The sequence below is a fragment of the Giraffa tippelskirchi genome, chromosome 5 (assembly GCF_054371585.1).
Source record: "Giraffa tippelskirchi isolate mGirTip1 chromosome 5, T2T-mGirTip1v1.2.pri, whole genome shotgun sequence".
Classification (NCBI taxonomy): domain Eukaryota; kingdom Metazoa; phylum Chordata; class Mammalia; order Artiodactyla; family Giraffidae; genus Giraffa; species Giraffa tippelskirchi.
In genome coordinates this window covers 102,822,056-102,844,123 of record NC_137279.1, presented here as the reverse complement: position 1 = coordinate 102,844,123, position 22,068 = coordinate 102,822,056, and the positions used below count along the sequence as shown (strand labels likewise).

The 22,068-nt window shown below is 42.1% G+C and overlaps 1 long non-coding RNA gene across 1 annotated transcript; it reads right to left on the bottom strand.

Annotated features, from left to right (window-relative positions):
• Window positions 1-1,994: 1,994 nt before the first annotated feature.
• On the bottom strand, window positions 1,995-8,145 carry LOC145504802 (uncharacterized). Its single transcript, XR_014052519.1, has 2 exons — window positions 6,877-8,145; window positions 1,995-2,943 (listed from the first exon to the last, which is right to left on the bottom strand). It is a non-coding gene; the product is annotated as an uncharacterized LOC145504802 (long non-coding RNA).
• Window positions 8,146-22,068: the final 13,923 nt, after the last annotated feature.

The window sequence follows — 22,068 nt, the reverse complement described above, 5'->3', positions numbered from 1 at the left end:
TTACACCTCAGAAACCTCTCCTTCCTGCATTTCATATCAGGACACTGCTATTCACTTAAACATTCAAGATACATGCTTAGAATCATTCATGATTCCTCCCTTTTCCTCATTCCTCATCTTCAGTCAGTCACCATCCATCATTCCACCACTGCTGTGTTTTTCCAATCATTCTCCCTTTCTCCATCTCCACTACGTCACTTCAGGCTCTCATCACTTCTCACCAAGACCAGTCTCAGTTCTCTGAACCCTCAGATCAGCAAATGCCTTCCCAGGACTCAGCTCCCAGTCTTGTCCATCTCTAGTGCAACATCTGCTCAGTTGCATCATCGCCCTTTCTTTTGACAGGCAGATCTAATCATTCACACTCTTGAATACTAACCTTTGTAACGCTTCTTTCTTTAGCTCTTTATGACACAATCGAATGTTTTTCTTTTAATGGGTTACCAGGACTTTCACACACAGGCCTTGACTGACTTTATTTATAGACTCTTCTAGTTAAATGACAACAAAATCAAACATTTTTCAAACTTGCCACCATTTCTACCATTTCTTAGACCTCTACATTCTATTCTTGCCACCAGGTATGAGCCAGCCCCTGCCCCTCTACTTAGATGGGTTGTTGTTGTTCAATTGCCTGTCATGTCCGACTCTTTGTGACCCCATGGACTGTAGTACAGCAGGCCTCCCTGTCCCTCACTATCTCCTGAAGTTTGCCAAAGTTCATGTCCATTGCACTGGTGATGCCATCCAGCCATCTCATCCTCTGAGGCCTTCTGATGGGTTACTAATCATCTAAAACTTGGTGCATTCTGGGGTACTCCTCCAAGCACTGGTCCCTGCTCCTTCCATTGTGTTGCCATAGCACTTTGTGGTGGTGATTGTGGTTTAGTGGCTAAATTATGTCTGACTCTTGCGATCCCATGGACCATAACCTGTCAGGCTCCTCTGTCCACGGGATTCTCCAGGCAAGAATACTGGAATGGGTTGCCATTTCCTTCTCCAGAGGATCTTCCTGACCCAGGAACCGAACCCAGGTCATGGCAGGCAGATTCTTTACTGATGGAGCTATGAGGGAAGCCTATAGCACTTAGTAGGGGGCCTCTATGGGTAGTTCATTCAATGGAGTTTAATGAACGAGGTGCTGAGTTATACTCTAAAGGTACAAAGAAGATGGTACTGCCATCAAGGAGCTTGCCTCTAATTCATAAAGACATGAGTATAAAGAGCAAATACATTTATTTATATATTTTTAAGAAATCAACATCACATAGTCCTACAGGTACTTTAGGAGAAGTACTATAGAAGAAGTATAGGCAGGGCATGGTGAACAATAAACAAAGGAGGGAGTGTCCACCTCCACCTGTGAGACTGGAGATTGGAGGAGAGAAACCTAAGGAAATGTCTTATAAAAAAGACAACCCTCCTAACAGATGATGAAAGGGAGGGGTTCCAGGTATAGGAGAGCATAAGCAAAGGCCTGACAGGCTGAAGCACCAGGTCATGTTTTGGGAAAAGCAACTGGTTCTCTATGGCTCCCCTGGGGTATCAGCAAAGACACAGTGAGACAAGAGGTCAGAGAACAAAGAGGAGGATTTTCCTTAAAAGCAATGAGGAGCCACTGCAGGGTTTTGAGCAGAGACAGAATGTTCCAAATTACATTTTTAGAAAGACCATTCTAGCAATAGTGTACAGAGTATAACATAAAGCTTTTTGGTAGTGGGATTGTCTGTCAAAATATCTATTTTCCCTATTAGATTTTGAGCTTGTTGATGTTGAGTGTATCTCTTTCATTTTTATCTTCCTGATGCCCACACTCATTCATCAAGTAATAAGAGAGAGGCTACATGACATTGGTGCCGGAGTATGGATCTAAGAGTTAGGGGAACTGAGCTCTGAGCCAGGCTGTGTCCCAGCCTCATGAGACATCAGCAGGTCACTCTATGCTTCACTTTCTTCATCTATAACATGGTGGTTTATTCAAGATCATCTTTCAGTTTTCTTTTGCTCTAACATTCCGTAATTCTATAAGGGAGGGTCCTTTTTTTTTTTTTTTTCCAAAGCTTGCAGTCAATATTTGGGAATACGAACAACAGATCTGCCTCTGGTTTATAGAGGTGTCAAGAGCTTATTGCACCATGAAACACAAGTTGACCCAAAGGTTATATAAACCACTCTGAATAGTGAGCCATGATTCTGGTTATGTTGTTCACACAGTAAAAGGATAGGTTCTTTGTGCTGAAGGGGTACAGATTTGTATCCTCAAATTCAAAGTCTTTATTGAATTGTTACAATACAATACTGCTCAAATGTTTATTCCTTTTTTTAAAGGAAAATACACAGAACTTAGATTATTATTACTAAAAGCCTGTAAGTGATAAGACAAATACATTTTGAAACCATTAGAAGCTTGAGAGACCCAGCAGTTTTATCCATCTTAAATTAGTTGTCTATTTATTAGCTCAGCAGGGTACACAAAGCTTTATCAGGTTCTTGATGTCCCTTTCATAATTTTAATATACCTTTGACTTGGTAGAATATGCTCTGACATTGCTGCTTCATCAGTGTACTACTAGCCTGATTACCAGAAGTTAAAATTCAGGATCTCTATCACAAAGCCAATTCTATTAACCAAAGTGGGGAAAAAAGACAAGGGCTTTTCTTAGCCTTCACAATATTTGATTTTTCTTTATAAGACTATAACCTTCAGGGACTTTCCTTGTCCAGTGGTTAAGACTTTGGCTTCCAGTGCAGGAGATGCAGGTTTAATCCCTGGTCAGGGAGCTAAGATCCTACAGGTCTTGTAGCCAAGAACCCAAAACACAAAACAGAAGTAGTATTGTAATAAATTCAATAAAGAGTTTAAAAATGTTCCACATTAAAAAAAAATCTTAAAAAAGAAAGATTATACCTTAAACTGTCTTCAACTCTTTTTTTTTTTTTTGGCTAATACAATTTTACTATCTTTTACCCAGAGGTTTTTCTTAATTTAAAACAAACTTCCACAGTTTTCTTCTCTGCTGTGGTCTTTCTCCATTGATATTGGGATACAATTATTTAAATTTAATTCATCAGAGATTTTGTTTCTAAATTTTGACTTTTAATGTCTTATTAGCCTTTTCCTAAGAAATGATTCACTCTCTAGTATTGAACTCAAGTATATAAATTATCTAATTTCTTAATATACTATCTATTCATAAAATAAAATTCTCACTTTGAGCACATTCTCATAATAAGCAACATGCTTGGGTTTCCTTTTACTGTAAAGCAGCCAGTAAATTTGTGCCAGGGCATACTTTTACAGTGTGGTTTGTGCCTGGGCATACTTTTACAGCATGGTTTGTAAACCAGCCACAGTAATTTGAAGATGCTTCAGTTGAGTCATGCCTTCTTTAGAGCAAATCTTTAGATGAGGAAATGAGGCCTGTTTATTAGTGTGGTGGACATGAAGAAAAAGATGGTGGTGACACTACCCTTCCCTTAGTCTTTCATAGACACTCTCGTGCTCCAGGTGGGCAGGCATAGCGCATAATGCTAGTGATTCCTTGAGTTTTGACTTAGCTGAGCAAGGGCCCTGTTTTCAGTTGCTTGGCTTATTCTTAGAGACTAAACTAGCAGAGTGGGTTTGGGGCTCAGAATATTATCCAAACAAACAAGGTGTATGGTACAGCAGTTCCACCTCCAGAGAAGGGCTCACCCTCTTACAGTGCCCCTTTATTGACCTCTCAGCCCTCCTATAAGTGGGAAGAAGTGGGACTGTCCCTGACTTGTACATCTCCCTGACACTGTCATTTAAGCAGGGGCTTATTTTCAATGGCTCATTTACCCCAAACCCATGAAGAGCCTCTAATTATCATTTGTTAAACTACATATGAAATATATTTGGAGGTATAAGATTAATAATCTTGAGGAACCAAAAAAGTGTCCTGGCCAAAGTTACCAAAGTTCTAAAGAAAGTTCTAAAATTCACAGCATGTTTCAAACCAAACGGCACTGTCTGAAACTTAAACAGTTTACAGTGTAACTTAGCTTCTCTTTTATCTCATGAAGAAAGTCAAAATAATTCTAGAAAAATTCCCAGTATGCAGGTTGTACTTGCTGTTCCTCTCCTCATCACCAAAGTGAGATTTTCAAATAGCTTTCTTTTAATATCCTATGCAAGAAATAATAATGGGAAGGAGAAACGTCACTCCAGATGAGTTTCTCCTCCTCCTCATAGTCCTAGCAGAAGCTGGAGAAAACAGCATGATAAGGTCTACTAAAACGCTGTGCTGTGTGTCATGCTTAGGCACTCAGTTGTGTCCAACTCTTTGCGACCCCACGGACTGGAGCCCGCTAGGCTCCTCTGTCCATGGGGATTCTCCAGGCAAGAATACTGGAGTGGGTTGCCATGCCCTCCTCCAGGGGATCTTCCTGATCCAGGGATCGAATCTGCCTCTCCTGCATTGCAGTTGGATTCTTTACCCCAGAGCCATTGGGAAGCCCAAAAAATCAACTATACTTCAATAAAAACAAAAAACATCTGAAATGTTGACCTCCAGCTCATCTAAGAATGGCCTGCTACCATTTTTCCCTCACAAAAGTAATTCTATACTTATTTTGTTTCTTAAAAGGTTATTATCCAAACAACTATCTCTTGCGGAAAAGAAGACAGCAAAAGATGGTTTAAAAAACTAAGCATGTGTCTTTCAGAAACAAAGTTAACGAATTTTGAAGGGTAGTAGGTAATCATGCAACAAACAGGTGCCAAACATTTAAACATCTAAGAGCTATTTGAACAAACCATTTACTTGGAGATGTATACTGGGAAAACAAACTCTGCAGAGCTAAGGTAGTATACACTGGCTACTGGTGTGGCTCAGACTATCTGGGCAGGACTTCGGATTGTCGCCCACTACACACACAATTGCACTCATCTCACATGCTAGTAAAGTAATGCTCAAAATTCTCCAAGCCAGGCTTCAGCAACATGTGAACCATGAACTTCCAGATATTCAAGCTGGTTTTAGAAAAGGCAGAGGAACCAGAGATCAAATTGCCAATATCCGCTGGATCATCGAAAAAGCAAGAGAGTTCCAGAAAAACATCTATTTCTGCTTTATTGACTATGCCAAAGCCTTTGACTGTGTGGATCACAATAAACTGTGGAAAATTCTGAAAGATGGGAATACCAGACCATCTGACCTGTCTCTTGAGAAACCTGTATGCAGGTCAGGAAGCAACAGTTAGAACTGGACAGGGAACAACAGACTGGTTCCAAATAGGAAAAGGAGTACATCATGGCTGTATGTTGTCACCCTGCTTATCTAACTTCTGTGCAGAGTACATCATGAGAAATGCTGGGCTGGAAGAAACACAAGCTGGAATCAAGATTGCTGGGAGAAATATCAATAACCTCAGATATGCAGATGACACCACCCTTATGGCAGAAAGTGAAGAAGAACTAAAGAGCCTCTTGATGAAAGTGAAAGAGGAGAGTGGAAAAGTTGGCTTAAAGCTCAACGTTCAGAAAACTAAGATGATGGCATCTGGTCCCATCACTCCATGGGAAATAGATGGGGAAACAGTGGAAACAGTGTCAGACTTTATTTTTTTGGGCTCCAAAATCACTGCTGATGGGATTGCAGCCATGAAATTAAAAGACGCTTACTCCTTGGAAGGAAGGTTATGACCAACCTAGATAGCATGTTTAAAAGCAGAGACATTACTTTGCCAACAAAAGTCCGTCTAGTCAAGGCTATGGTTTTTCCAGTGGTCATGTATGGATGTGAAAGTTGGACGGTGAAGAAAGCTGAGCACCGCAGAATTGAGGCTTTTGAACTGTGGTGTTGGAAAAGACTCTTGAGAGTCCCTTGGACTGCAAGGAGATCCAATCAGTCCATCCTAAAGGAGATCAGTCCTGGGTGTTCATTGGAAGGACTGATGTTGACGCTGAAACTCCAATATTTGGCCACCTCATGTGAAGAGTTGACTCATTGGAAAAGACCCTAATGCTGGGTAGGATTGGGGGCGGGAGGAGAAGGGGACGACAGAGGATGAGATGGTTGGATGGCATCACTGACTCGATGGACATGGGTTTGGGTAGACTCCGGGAGTTGGTGATGGACAGAGAGGCCTGGCGCGCTGCAATTCATGGGGTCGCAAAGAGTCGGACATGACTGAGCAACTGAACTGAACTGAACAGAACCTGTGAGATCTTGGACAAGTTACTTACTCTCTGTGCCAGTATTCCCTCCTAGGTAAAATAGAAACAATAATGGTACCTACCTCATAGAATGTGATGAAATTTGAATAAGTTAATACACACTAAATGTGTAGAAAAGTGCCTGACATAGAATAGGCACTTAATAAACGTTAAGTTGAAGTATACTGATTGATTCTGCTTTAAAATTCTTTGTAGCAATGGATGGCCTAAATTTTTAAGGGGGTGTAGGACTAAGACTTGGCTTCCCAGGTGGCGCTAGTGGTAAAGAAGCAGCCTGCTAATGCAGGAAATGTAAGGAGATGCAGCTTCTATCCCTGGGTCAGGAAGATCCCTTGGAGAAGTGCATGACAACCCACTCCAGTATTCATGCCTGGAGAATCCCATGGACAGAGGAGCTGGGCGGGCTATAGTCCATGGAGTTGCAAAGAGTCGGACACAACTGAAGTGACTTAGCGTTCATGCTTACAGGACTGAGACTTAAAATGATACAGACCACAGATCTAGAAACTTTTAAAAGGAGCTCCTAAAATCAGTCTCCTGCAATCTTTGTTGTTTACCTTAGAGCAGAGATTGAAATCTTTTCAGTTAGAACCCATGCCTGTAATCATTTATCCATAATTAAATATGATTTAAAAGTGAACTTTCATTTTGGTTCCTCCTCTTATTTCTTTTACTATTCTTTCCCCTTTTTCTACTGGTATAATTATCTTTCAATTAATACAATTTGAGTTTCAGGTACACAAAAGACACTAGGCTACATGCTGTGTAAGAGTCTGTAGCCTGTATAGGAGAGTGATTGAAATAGACTATTATAGAAATCTTATGAGTATGTACAACATTGTTACTAGGGAAAACACATTCCACAATGGCAAATAATTGTTTGACTATTCATCTCTATTCTATTTAATAAGTCAAGGAACTAGGGTTGTTGATTTCACTAGCTCTGTTTCTGCAATTCCCTTCTTGTACCATGGAAAATAGGAGTAAACTTGTAGGCCTACTTGTAGGCCTACTTGCAGGCTGGGTGAAATGGGGTGAACACCCTAACTTGGGAAGTTCATTGCCAGGTTGCCCTTATGAGTCAAGTGGTTACCAAATGTAGTCTTAAAGGGTTGTGGGTGGGATCATCTCTCCAGATTATCTATGCACTGACCTCTATCCTTGTAGTGATTTAAAATCCCTACACTCTACTGTGGCTTCCCTGCTGTGACTTAGGTTTGGCCATATAATAAAGAGGTGATGAATTATGCCCTTTCCCCTATTTGCTGCTGCTTCTATTCAGTGATTTGAACTACACTTGTTTTAGACAATTATCAGGCCCAGTAATTTAGGCACACTGCTGCTTTTAAGACTGAAAATTGAAAGTCCTTCCCCTCCACAAGCAAATGTCATAACTGTATATATAGAAATGACTTACAAGAAACTATAAAGTAGTTAATTTGCTTATCAACCATAAATAAATAATACTAAGTTGAGCATAGAAAATAAACAGAAATTTCCAGAATAATCTAAGTGTTATATCAGCCAGGCCATGTCATCCCCAACCTGACCCCTCTGCTCAAGCCACTGTCTGCCTCCTGCAGATGTAGCCATTGCCTAGTCCTTGTGCCAGTGAGAGCCCGATGTCATTCCAGTTCTTTCTCCAGAAGAGAGGGGAGAAATAAGGAAATAGTTTATTAGGAGCTCGACTCCCAGCACTTAGCCCAGTGCCTGGCACAGAGCCTGGCATATAAAGAGTACTCGGTAAATATTGATTGAGTGAACAAATACATTACCACCCCCAGAGCCAGTATCCAGTGTGATTTGGGATGGATGTTGCCTTCTGACACTTCTTGTATGTATTACTTCTCAGTTTCCCTACCTGCCTCTCACCATGTATGACTGACCATCCTAGCTGGCCATTCTGATCCAGTCATCTGCCTCTGGTTCCCCTTCTAGAACCCTTGGAAGAATCACAGCATAGTCTGCAATACCAACTGATGGGTCAAGGGTGAGGGGGAAGGTGGAGGTGGCCTGACATTGTCACCTGGGTCCTATAGTTATTTTTCCCTAATTGAAGGCCTGTTTCGGGGGTCTCTTATATTGCCCAGGGACTTCTGATTAACAACCCCCTGAAAGTGAAAGTGTTCATAGTTCAGTTGCATCCGACTCTTTGTGACCCCATGGACTGTAACCTGCCAGGCTCCTCTGTCCATGGAATTCTCCAGGCAAGGATACTGGAGTAGGAAGCCATTCCCTTCTCCAGGAGATCTTCCTGATGCAAGGATTGAACCCAGGCTCCTGCATTGGAGGCAGACTCTTTATCTTCTGAGTCACCAGGAAACCCCAAAAATCCCCTGGTCCTAAAATGTTAAGAATCCCCTCTCGGACTTCCCTGGTGGCCCAGTGGTAAAGTATCCAGCTGCCAGTACAAGGGACATGGCTTTTATCCCTGGTTCCAGAAGATTCCACATGCTGTGGGGCAAATGAACCCTTGAGTCACAACTACTGAAGCCCTCATACCCTAGAGCCCTTGCTCCACCACAGGAGAAGCCACTGCAATAAGAAGCCCGTGCAATGCAATGAAGAGTAGCCCCTGCTCACCACAACTAGGGAAAGCCTGCGAGCAGCAACAGAGACCCAGTGCAGCCAATAAATAAATAAATAATCTCTAAAAAAATAAAGAAGAATCCCCTCTCCCCAAGTCTTTGTACTCCTTCTTGACACATTCCTTGGACACTATTGCCAGAGTCTTCTCCATGTTAAGACACAACTTTGACTCCTTTTCCATAAGGTATTTTACTCTCATCTGTTTCCCAATTAAAACCAAGTATGAAATCCACATTAATATAATTTTATCATGCATGTGTGCTGGCTAAGTTGCTTCAGTTGTATCTGACTCTTTGGAACATGGACTGTAGCCCACCAGGCTCCCTCTGTCCATGGGATTCTCCAGGCAAGAATGCTGGAGTGGCTTACCATACCCTCCTCCAGGGGATCAAACCTGCATCTCTTTGTCTCCTAATTTTACCGTAAATATGCTCAAAGCTGCAAGGACTTACATTTACTTACCTGTTTATTTCTCTCTTTTTCCCTGAAAGGAAATGAAGTTACCTCCCTTTTAGAAGAAATCCCTCTTTCCTCATTTGATTTTTATAGGCTACTTCTATCAGTGCATTGAATTCTGTGCTGATGTTTCTAATCAGTCTTCACAGCTTCTTTCCTTTCCATCTCTTTTTTTCTGTTCGCATTTCTACCATATCAGTTATGGCTTTTGTTAGCTGTTGCCTCAACTTTGGCAACACCTTCTGCACAGTCTTCTTACTTACTTACTAGACCAGTTTATTCTGACCTTGGCTCTTATCATCTACGAGGCTTGGGGCAAGTTGCTTTTGCTCTAATCCCCAATTTCTTCTGCAAAATAGGCATATTATAGTATGGACTTTATAGGGTTATTATAAACACAAGCACATATTCTAGGTTCCTCCAGGCTATAAATCCAGATGCTAATTAAAAATCTTAATGGTTCTCATCCTTCCCCAGAGATTTCAGAAACTTACAAAATAGATGAGCCCAGTGACCATTGAGTGCTCTGTGCCAACCCTGATCTAGGCTCTGGGTACACAGCAATAAACCCATAGACCTGGACACTACTTTCATGGGCTTACATTCTACAGTAGGAAAAAGACAACTTTTTTAAAAGAGAAAGAAATAAGAAAAATTGTGGTACATGAAATTGGTAAATGCTGTGGAGAGAAATTTGGGGTGGGTGGTACTCGGGGGTGGGGAGCTTGGTTTTATACAGGGCAGGAAGGTGCTGTTTGTGCAAATACCTTCATTGAAAATGTGTTGTTGAGTCATTAGTGAGCAACTCTTACCTGTGTTCTTGAATCAGTTATGCCATCATGATTGTTCCAGTTCACTTAGCCTAACACCATGACACAGGCTCTGCTAGCACCAGGGTGAGCTAGAAGCCCACACCCATGCCTCATTTGGAGCCCTGCATTGTTCCCCTAGTCAACGATGCTTTTGAAAAACAGGAAGTAAGAGAGTCCATTTTTCAGCATTAATGCTCAAGGTAAAGTGTTACTGAACTCACTAAAGTCAGCTACCATTACCTTGCTGTGAATTAAACAAAAATGTTTTCTGCCACTAGAGCTGGCCCCATGGTGCTGGTTTTGTGGGACATCTAGGGCTGGATAGCCCCTGTGATGACTGTCAGCATCCACTCTCAAAGTGAGAAAGGAAAAGCTCTTTTCCTGGATGCTACACCCAGTTACCCACCAGGTGACAGGCCCCAGGGCATTTCAGAATTTCATAAAATGGCTCTTTCTTTTACAGAGAGGCCTCTCTTTGTTTTCTTCTGGAAAGACACACATGAGGAAGCTGAGTTGGGCCCTGCTGCATAACAGGAAGACTGGCCATGGCCTTGCAGGACTCAAGCCCAGTCTTAACTATTGCAGACCCCTTCCTCAACAGGCTGTGCTCTCCCTAGGGGCCCCACTGTACCTGCCCACACTGTCTACCTCTGGGACTACCCCAGACATGTCTATGCACAACCCAAACCCTTCTGAAGCCAGAATTTGAGTTTTCCCCCAGCAAACTCTTAGCCCCCTTGTACACCAATGGATGCCAATTATTTCTTGAGAGGAAAGGATATTGTCTTACTCTATATCACAGACATATCTGTCTTAATTCTGGCCTAGTTAGGACTTTATAATACATAGTAAATAGAAATACTGTTAATCAAGTGATTAAAACAATTCTTCCATTTAGTAGGTGCTCAAAAATGAGTAACTATCATAATTATGCAGGTAGCTGGATTACAGGGAATTATATATTTATTCTTTATAACTTTTATTTTTTCAAAATGTTTTACAAAATTAGGTATTTAATAATCACACGCAAACTCTTAAGTTAAAAAAAAGCACAAATCTTGACATGCAGGTGATTTCTTCTACTTTTCATCTCAGAAGAGTAGTCTATACTTGCTATTTCCACCTCCTCAACTTGATTCTATCTGGTTTCTACTGCAACCATTCCTCTAAAATTGCTTTCACTGAAGTCACCAACTATTTCTTAATGTCATTCCCTCGGGAGTATGTTGGGGGACTGGGAAGGGGAGGCACCCTCAGGCACATGATAACTTGGAGCAGAGGTAATCTGAGTAGAAAGCAGGGGGCAAAGGAGCAGGATGGGAGGCCATTTCATCCAAGCTGAAAGCATGATTCAGAACCAAAGTTGAATCCAAACACTTACCTTGTCCAAGAGTCAAGCAGTCTAGTCAGAAGCCAACTCGCCTGAGTAGAAAAGAGTCCAAAAAAAGCCAACTCCAAACAGGTAATAGGTGACACACCAAGGCAGTCCCAGAAGAAAGAGTGCAAAGAGATGGCAGGCCAAGTGGAATTCCAAACTTAGCAAGTTACCAGCTGCATTTACCTGGTGTTCCTGGGAATGCCTGATGAACAGTTGTAACTTACAAAGTCACTTTTCAGAGATGAGAGATGGGCTCCCAGGAGCACTCCTATACTGGATATGTCAACAAAGTGCCTGCCACACCCAACTTCCTCTTCAAGATGAAACTGCCCCACCCACAGCCCCCTGCTCTGAGAAGCAGAGCAAGATTGTTCTCTACCCAGGGATGGCTCCTGATTGGACCAGGAACTGGCCCCTGATATTAGGGCTGCCCCTCCAAAAATCAGGGCTTGGATGGAAGAGATGAGTTTGGACAATCAGCGTCCTTTTGGGATTCAAACCGGGAAATGTGGAGGAAAAGGGACAGGTACTCTTGGAGACTGGAGTTGAAAGAATGACATATGATGGAGTGATGGCTCTGGAGGGTCATACAAGCCAAATCTATAAGGAGGCAGGACTGTATGATAGGAAAGCAGAATTTATGAATAAGCAGAAATCACAAGGTAGAAAAAATACATGAAGGGTAAACAGAATTTATTGGTTGGAATAGGAAAAAAAGAAGCAAACCTGAAGAGTAGCTGGGAGGTAGTGTGCCACTGTTCCGTAGACTCTGTCATCTGGTTCCACTAAAAGCCACTTTCCTACCAGTCAGATTTCCTAGGACTCCTGTGTTCTTCATTGGACCAATCCCAATTTCCTGAGTTCCATGCTAGTATTTGTTGAGCATCTACTACTAGACTTCCCCGTTGGTGGCTCAGATGGTAAAGAACCTGTCTGCAATGCAGGAGACCTGGCTTTGATCCCTGGGTCGGGAATATCCCCCGGAGAAGGGAATGGCAACCCACTCCAGTACTCTTGCCTGGAGAAGTCCTTAGGCAGAGGAGCCTCGTGGGTTACAGTCCACAGGGTCTCAAAGAGTCAGACATGACTGAGTTACTAACACTTTTACCAGCTAAGCATGGTTCTAGGTGTTTGGGCTCCATCAGTGAATGAAACGGGAAAGTATAACAAATCCCTCATTACTTTAAGTAGGATCTCTGTTTCAAAGGGCCAAATTAAAACATTCCTTGTGCCCTCACTCTTTCCCGTGGTCCAGTTGGTGAGGTCAGTCTTGATGTAATAATTAGTCTACTTCCTCTTGGGAATACCTCTTTTGTTTATTCCCCCTCATCACTGAGGTTGTGGCTGGCGATTTAGGAGTAGAGAAAAGAACAGAAGAAGCTGGGAGACTGAGCATGGAGGAAGTTAGCTGATATATGACAATGACAGCAAGGTGGCTGAATGCCCAGGCTTTAAATTGATGTGAAATTTGGCTCTACTACTTACTCATTATGTGATCTTTGGCAAGTCAGTTTTCTCAGCTGTAAATTGGAAGTTAAATAGTATACTCTTTATTGCATTGTTGTGAGGATTAAGTGAGAAAATATACACAAAGCAATTAGCACAGTACCTGACCCATAGTGAGAATTCAAGAAAGGACAAATTTCATTGCTGGTGGTGTTATTATTACCCTCCATCCTCAGCTTTCACTAGGTAGGTAGAATGAATGTGCTAGGGGAGGACGAAATGTCATCCCATAGTCAACTCTTCATTTTGAAGGCTGCTGCCGGACAGAACTTGGTATACTCATCAAGATTCCTTCGAGTTGCTGCATACCTTGTCAGATACTCTCTAGCTGCAAGAGTATCAGTAATGCAAGGGAGAAGAAGTGCAAGAAAAGTGATAAGGATGAAAAGTATTGTTGGACAGAAAAGCAGTTCTGAAAGAGGGAGTCAATAATTTCTGAAAGCAAAATCTGCAGCAATGACACTAGCCACCGAGCAGTCAGTTGTGTGTGAGCAGTAGAAGAATGCAGGTATTCCTTAAGCACTACTCTTGTCATCCATTTAGGGATGGCAGGCTGGTGGATGTGGACTTGATAGGCCCAAGGGCTCTGGTTAGAAAGCAGTGTTTTAACAGACTGTGCAAATAGAAACTCTCTTTTACCCACCAGGGAGTAAATGGCTGCAGTGGAGGGAGGAGCAACGCAGGGAGGGAAGCATGCCTTCTTTATAAAACTGTTACTTCTAAGACAGAGTAAGGACAGGGCAAGAGGGACAGACCAGAGATGGAAGTCCCACAGGTGGAATCCTGGAGGTGTATGAGGACCCGAAGGAGTCATCGCTATGTTTTAGGAAGCCCAGGTCATCTTTACTTAAGGTCCAGGTGATCGTGGTTGTTGCTATTCAGCCACTAAGTCATGTCTGACTCTTTCCAAACCCATGGACTGCAGCACACCAGGCTCCCCTGTCCTTCACCATCTCCTGGAGTTTGCTCAAACTCATATCCACTGAGTCAGTGATACCATCCAACCATCTCATCCTCTGTCACCCTTCTCCTCTTTCTGTCAATCTTTGCCAGCATCAGGGTCTTTTCCAGTGAGTCAGCTCTTCACATCAGGTGGCCAAAGTATTGGAGCTTCAGCTTAAGCATCAGTCCTTCCAATGAAGATTCAGGGTTTATTTCCTTCAGGATTGACTGGTTTGATCTCCTTGCAGTCCAAGGGACTCTCAAGAATCTTTGCCAGAACAACAGTTGGAAAGCATCAATTCTTTGGTTCTCGGTCTTCTTTATTCCTGAATTCCATGGAATTCACATTCAACTCTCACATCCATACATGACTACTGGAAAAACCATAGCTTTGACTATCCAGACCTTTGTTAGCAAAGTGACTGTGGTAGTGTATCAGAACACATCATATTGGAGAGGGCCACAGATTGTGTTTTGGTAGAGGAGCAGGTGGGTGGTTGAGCTGAGGCTGCATTCAGGTCTTTCTAGCAGGATGTGAACACCTTACTCATATAGAGGTCTTCTAGTATTTCATACCTCTCTGAGTTGCACCTAAGAGGCCCTGGATCTGGATTAGGAACACAGGTAGATGTCTGAAAGAAAATTTGGGCTGAATGATTGTAAAATACTCAAGTCAGGCTCTTCCAAGGTTGGATGCCTCTTCTACCCCTTGTATTCAGGCTTACAACATAGACCATTGCCCTGTGGTTCTGTTGCTGGGTGTGCAGCCAATGGAGTACCCAAGGCTCTTAAAATAAGGCAAGCCACTTGGCATAGCATGAGCTAAGCTTCCAGGCTGTTTCAGGCTACTGCAGACTGAGCTCACTATCATGCATTAGACCCCCGAGGTCTTGAAGACATCTTCACAGCAAGCCATTCTGCTTGGGAATAATGGAGGACAGAACAGGGCCCTGCTAGATCAGGAGCACCGATGTTAACAGCACAAGCTCAACAGTGTTAGGTTAAACTAAGATGGGTCCAAGCTGGGGGCTGACACACAGGTTAAGAAGATAGACACTGGAGCTAGAATGCCCACATTCAAATTTTACTTCTTAGTAATTTTTTAACCTGTGTGAGCTTAGGGGAATTACTTAGTCTCTCTGCCTCAGTTCCCTCATCTGTAAAACAGGAATAGTAACAGCATATTCCTCTTAGGGTTATTATAAACATTAAATGTACTGATACAGTTAAGGACCTGTATTAATAAATTCAGTGTAGAAGGGTAAGTGTCAGCTAGTGCTATAATGGGGCAAAGGTGGAAGGAGACTTGAGTTGCATGAAAAATTGTCCAGCTCGGCACTCAGGCCAACTTCCTTCTCTTTTTTGGGAGGTCATTACTAGGTCAGTTGCACAGAAAAGGGCAAAATGCTATCAAGCCTCATTTGGAATGTCTATGTCAAGTGATCAGGGCCTCTTAATACAGAATGATAGACACCTGGCTACACCAAACCGGAGTTGTCTGGAGGCTGTTTTGGAGGTGCTAATGCTTCAATTAATCCAGAATTGCTGGATTGTGGATTATATGATGCACAGTTTTGTAGGGTAAGTATGGAGGTGTTCAAGGGTTTATTAGGACATGGTCCAGGAAATGTAAAACCATCCCTTGGAAAGTCATGCAGGATACCGATTACCAGGTGCTGCCACAGATCATGGACTCTACAAGTTGTCTGAAGTGAAGTGTTAGTTGTTCAGTCATGTCTGACTCTGGGACACCATTAACTGTAGCCCACCAGGCTTCTCTGTCCACGGAGTTCTCCAGGCAAGGATACTGAAGTGGGTTGCCATGTCAAGATACGTCTAAAAACCCATCTTTCACTCTTGATCTTCCAGATACAGATGATGGAAGGCAAAAAAGATCATAGGCACTCAGAAGGTCTGATTTCATGGATTTTCAGACACAGAGCTGCCCCAGGAGCATAAGGGGACCAGATAAGATCAAGACCCCAGTAGTTCTAGCACAGACCTAGTTCTCTGCTTCTCTTCTTCACAAAATGCCCCAGTGCCTTCCTGGGGCAAGTGGAGACCAATGGATCTGAAGGCCTAGGAATTCCTACTGAGTCTCAGGTTATGGGGTTTTGGTGGACACCTAGCAGAATTTGAATTTCAAATAAATGATGAATAATTTCTTAGTATAAGTATATTCTGAATGTCTTATGGCACATACTAAAAAAAGTATTTGTTTATCTGAAATTCAAATTTAACTAGGTATTCTTTATTTTTATTCAATAAATCCAATAACCTTCACTGGGGGGTTGTGGTCATGGAAGGCTGCTGGATACATTCCTCCAGCTGAATATAAGAGCAGAGATACCAGAGGATTCTGGTGCCCTTACCTCAGAGGAGCCCCCTAATACTGGTTCACTCAGTAAGGGTCCCTGGAAGTGGAGGAGGTCTGGATACTCATCTACACTATGGTTGAAGTTGGCCATTTCATGGACCAGTCATGTCATGGCTGTGAGAAAGTCCCAGTGGTGCCCATACTGGAGCCTTCCTGGCTACAGTTGAACAACTGTTCAGCATCCTGCTTTCTTGGCAGACATAAGAAGTCCCATTCACATCAGTGTCCTCTTGTCCCCAAGTATAACTCTTGTATCTCCATAAACTGTTAGAGCTGGATTTAAAAATCACAGCAACTGGGAGGACTCATCTGAAGACAAAGAGCCTGCTCTGACAACAGGGCATTGTGAGGCTTGGCAAGGTCTGACCAGTAACCTATGATCTCAAAGCTAGCAGCCCTATTGTCAGTAATTAGCCACATCTACAGAGCAGATAGGGCTTGCGTGGCTTCAGATGATAAAGAATCTGCCTGCCAATGCAGGAGACACAGGTTTAACCCTGGGTCAGGATGATCACCAGGAGAAGGAAATGGTAACCCACTCTAGTGTTCTTTCCTGGAAAATCCCATGGACAGAAGAGCTTGGAGGGCTGCAGTCCATGGGGTCTCAAAGAGTCGGACATGACTTAGTGACTAAAGAACAACAACAACAGAGAAGCCACTGCAGCCACCATGTGAAACCACATTCCTCATTTCAATTCCAGAAGCTGAGTTGCAGAAAATTAGCAGAAGACACAGCCTTGTGGATTAAGGGACTGTGTCCAAACTTATTTGCTCAGATTGGGAGTTGGGAGTACATAGTAACCACAGTAGGCATAAGGTGTAAGGCTGGGTTTCCTAAACTGAGAGAATAGGCCAGAATCTCAGACACGTACACACAGGTAAGAGTCCAAGAGCCAGGTCACCAAGACCCAGAAACAAAGACCTACTCAAATAAGTCAAAAAGTCAAGGCAGTCTCTGGAAGCAGAGCTCAAAGAAAACGAACCAGCAACAGGTTGGTGTTTCAAAAGTCAGCACATGACCAGCCACCTATGGTTCATATTTTATTCCTGGGGTTCTCGGTGGGGAATATGACTGGTTATAGATGCTTCTAGAGAGATATTGTCAGGAACTAGGCCTAACTGTCAACACCCAAAGACTTTTCCCAGCCCTGCTCTTCAAGTACGCTGAAGTCGCTGCCCCTGTTAGATCCTCTCTTTTCATTGTCACTCTCTACACACTTGGCTACTCAGACATACTCTTCTGGTTTCCTCCTACTTGTTCCTTCTCTATCTTCTTTAAGGGATCTTCCCCTTGATCCTTGAATATTCATATTCTTCAGTGTCCTACCTTTGACCCACTGTTCTTATCTTTTCTCTCTTTCTCTAGTGCCTGGATGTTCTCATTCGCTGTCTTGGTTCCAACTAAGAGCATAATCGGTTGAAATGTGGGTTATAGAGATAAAGTTCTTGGGTGTTTTTTAAAAATTCCTAGCTGTGAGACTTTGGCGAAGCTTTGTTTGCTTTTTTAAGCTTCTTTAGATTTCATATCCTTATCCTTATCTACACAGTGAGGACAAGCTACACAGACTAGAGATATGGTGAACATTAAGTAAGAAAATGTATGTAAATTACTTCTCACAGTGCCTGACATAGTAAATGCTCAATAAGTATAATCATAATAGCTGTTACTTACTACTACTTGTATGTAATTGAATTTCAAATCTTTGTTTCTAGCTCAGTACCCTTTTGGGAACACATTCATAGTTAACCTGTCTCCTGCACGTTTCTACATGCATGTTGCAAAGACACCTCATGTTTATTGGGTCAAAAATAAAATTTGCCACTCCTTAAAAAAAGAGAAGAGTGTGATAGGACCAACAAAGTGGATTTTCAGGGGACAGATCTAAGAAGCTATAAAGTTGTCTTCTCGATCTAAAAAAACAAAACGGAAACAAACACAAAATAAAACCTTCCCTTTCTTCTTCTAAACCTCCTCTCCTTCTCCATTCTCTATCTCAGTAGTTGGCACTATCACTTATCACTCCTAGAGTCCTAGAAGCCATCCTTGATTCTTGCCTTTTCCTTATCATTTGCCATCTACCACAGCTCCTCAACAAATCAATCATTAGAATCTGACATTTCGGTCGCTTCAACTCTTTCACTTTATATTCTTCTTCCATTTCTTGCTAAAAATCTCTTGAAAAGGTGATTCGAGGCCAAGTCCCTAACTGTGAGGAAGTTCGTAACTTCAGTGGCAAAGACAGAGTCCTGTAGTACATTATGTTATTGTTCAGAATGGTCACTGCCCCTGCCTGTGGGGCCTATAGGGAAGAATATACATCTCTGCCCCCATTGACATCTGGCTTGGCTATTGACTTGCACTGGCCAATGGAATGTTAGCATATGGGATGTGTGCCAATTCTGAGCAGAAGCTACAAGAATTATCATGTTCCACCATTGCTCTTTCCTCCTGTTATGACACCACCATGTCACAAATAGGGCCTGTTCCTGCAGCCTAAATGATGAATGAAAAAGACGAAACAGGGCCACAACCAGTATATGAGGAACACACTACATGAACAAGAAATAATGTTTTTCGTTGTTAGACTACTGGGATCATTTGTTATTGCATCATAACCTAGCCTAAAGTGATTGATACAACTCCTTTCCAGATTATTTATCGAATATTTGAAGCTAATGCACAATAAGATGGAAATCAACGAGTCATAGTGATGTGAGGCATAGTGTTCTCCAACAACGTAAGAAAGCTGGATGTGCTGCCAAGGATCACATATACTTCACACATGAAGGTTCTTCTGATCAAAGTTCTGTTTGACGAAGCAAATTTTTACTGTTTCAAAGATGTTAGTAGTTAATGGGACTTTCAAAAAGAGGCCAACAAAATCAGACTTTAAAAAACCTGTTTTGCAACCAGTGCTGGAGAGGGTGTAGAGAAAACAGAATGCTCTTGTACTGTTGGCGGGAATGTAAATTGATACAGCCACTATGGAAGAGAGTATGGAGAGTCCTTAAAAAACTAGGAATAAAACTACCATTTTTGTTGTTGTTGTTCAGTTGCTCAGTCATGTCTGTCTGACTCTTTGCGACCCCATAGACTGCAGCCAGGCTTCCCTGTCTTTCACCATCTCCTGGAGCTTGCTCAGACTCATGTCCATTGAGTTGGTGATGCCATCTAACCATCTCATCCTCTGTCATCCCCTTCTTCTCCTGTCTTCAATCTTTCCCAGCATCAGGGTCTTTTCTAATCAGTCAGCTCTTCCCATCAGATGGTCAAAGTATTGGAGCTTCAGCTTCAGCATCAGTCCTTCTAACAAACATTCAGGATTGATTTCCTTTAGAATTGACCGGTTGGATTTCCTTGCAGTCCAAGGGACTCCCAAGAGTCTTCTCCAACACCACAGTTCAAAAGCATCAATTCTTCATTGCTCAGCCTTCTTCATGGTCCAACTCTCACATCCATACATGACTACTGAAAAAAACATTGCTATATGGATCTTTGTTGGCAAAGTACGTCTCTGCTTTTTAAAACACTGTCTAGGTTTGTCATAGCTTTTCTTCCAATGAGCAAGTATCTTTTTATTTCATGACTGAAGTCACCATCTGCAGTGATTTTGGAGCCCAAAAAAAGAAAGTCTGTCATTGTTTCCATTGTTTCCCCATCTATTTGCCATGAAGTGATGGGATCAGATGCCACGATCTTTGTTTTTTGAATGCTGAGTTTTAAGCCAGCCTTTTCACTCTTCTTTTTCACATCCATAAGAGGCTCTTTAGTTTCTCTTCACTTTCTGCCATAAAGGTGGTGTCATCTGCATGTCTGAGGTTATTGATATTTCTCCTGGCAATCGTGGTTCCAGCTTGTGCTTCATCCAGCCCAGCATTTTGCATAATGTACTCTGCATATAAGTTAAATAAGCAGGGTGATTCCTTTCCCAAGTTTGAACCAGTCTGTTGATCCAGGTCTAGCTCTAACTGTTGCTTCTTGACCTGCATACAGGTTTCTCAGGAGACAGATAAGGTGGTCTGGTATTCCCACCTCTTGAAGAATTTTCCACAGTTTATTGTGATCCACAGTCAAAGGCTTTAGCATAGTTAGTGAAGCAGAAGTAGATGTTTTTCTGGAATTCTCTTGCTTTTTCTATGATCCAGTGGGTGTTGGGAATTTGAACTCTGGTTCCTCTGCCTTTTCTAAATCTAGCTTGAACATCTGGAATTTCTCAGTTCACATATTATTGAAGCCTAGCTTGGGGAATTTTGAGCATCATTTGCTAGCATGTGAAGTGAGTGCAATTGTGTGGTAGTTTGAACATTCTTTGGCATTGCCCTTCTTTGGGAATGGAATGAAAACTGACTTTTTCCAGTCCTGTGGCCACTGCTGAGTTTTCCAGTTTGCTGGCATATTGAGTACAGAACTACCATAGGGCCCAGCAACACCACTTCTAGACATATACCCTGAGGAAACCAAAATCTAAAAAGATACATATACCCCAATATTCATTGTAGCACTATTTACAATAGCTAGGACATGGACATCAAACCAGATGTCCATTAACATCAACCCAGATGTCCATTAACAGATGAATGGATAAAGAAGCTGTGGTACATATGTAAAATGGAATACTACTCAGCCATAAAACAAAACACATTTGAATTAGCTCTAATGAGGTGGATGAACCTAGAGCATATTATACAGAGTGAAATGAGGCAGAAACATAAAAGCAAATATCCTATAGTAACACATATATATATGGAATCTAGAAAGATGGTACTGATAAACCTGTTTACAGGGTAGCAATGGAGATGCAGACATAGAGAACAGACTGAGGTACAAGGGCTGCGGAGAGGAAGGAGAGGGTGAGACAAATGGAGAGAGTAGCATGGAAGTATATACACTACCATATGTAAAATAGAGAGCCAATGGAAATTTGCTGTATGACTCCGGGAACTCAAACCAGGGGTCTATGACAACCTAGAGGGTGGTATGGGGTGGGAGGTGGGAAGGAGGCTCAAGAGGGAGGGGACAGAGGTATACCTATGGCTGACTCATGTTGCTATTCAGCAGAAAACAACACAGTATTGTAAAGCAATTATCCTTCAATTAAAAATAAATAAATCAAAGTCAGAAAAGAGTTTTTTTTTTAAACCTGTTTGGTGTATACATAATGGGAGGGGGACATAAGAAGAGCTGATTGAACTGAGAACTATTTGGGATTCATAGAACTACCTGCTGAAAGGAAGTGGCATGTAGTTTAATGTGAGTTTAACATAAATGTTTTATTTAACATAAATGTGAGTTTATTTATGAACTATTTCAACAAATTAGAAGAAATGTCAACAATTTGGAGGATAACATAATTTGACAGAAAAGCATCTTCAGTTTTCTAACTCTACCACAAGCCTCAAATCGGCTGATCATTTCTAGGGCACACATCTTTGCTTGGCAACAGTGAAGGTGACAACAACAATAGTAATAACAAATATTGCATACATTGAACTGTGTCAGCATATTTTAAACAGGACATTACTTTGCCCTTCTATGTGACAACTTTGTGTTAACAGTAGTCTTGATACAAAATACTCAATATTAAAGCAATTTCTAAACCTTAGCATATTAACACTGGGGCCAGATAATTCTTTGATGCAAGGATGCCACGTGTATTGTAGGATGTTTAGCAGCATCCCTGGCTTTACCCATTAGATGCCAGTAGCACTCCCACAGTTGTGACAACCAAAAATGTGTCCAGACATTGCCAAATGTCCCTGAGGTGTCTTCCTGCTCTGAAGGAATGATGCTGACAGTGGGAAATGA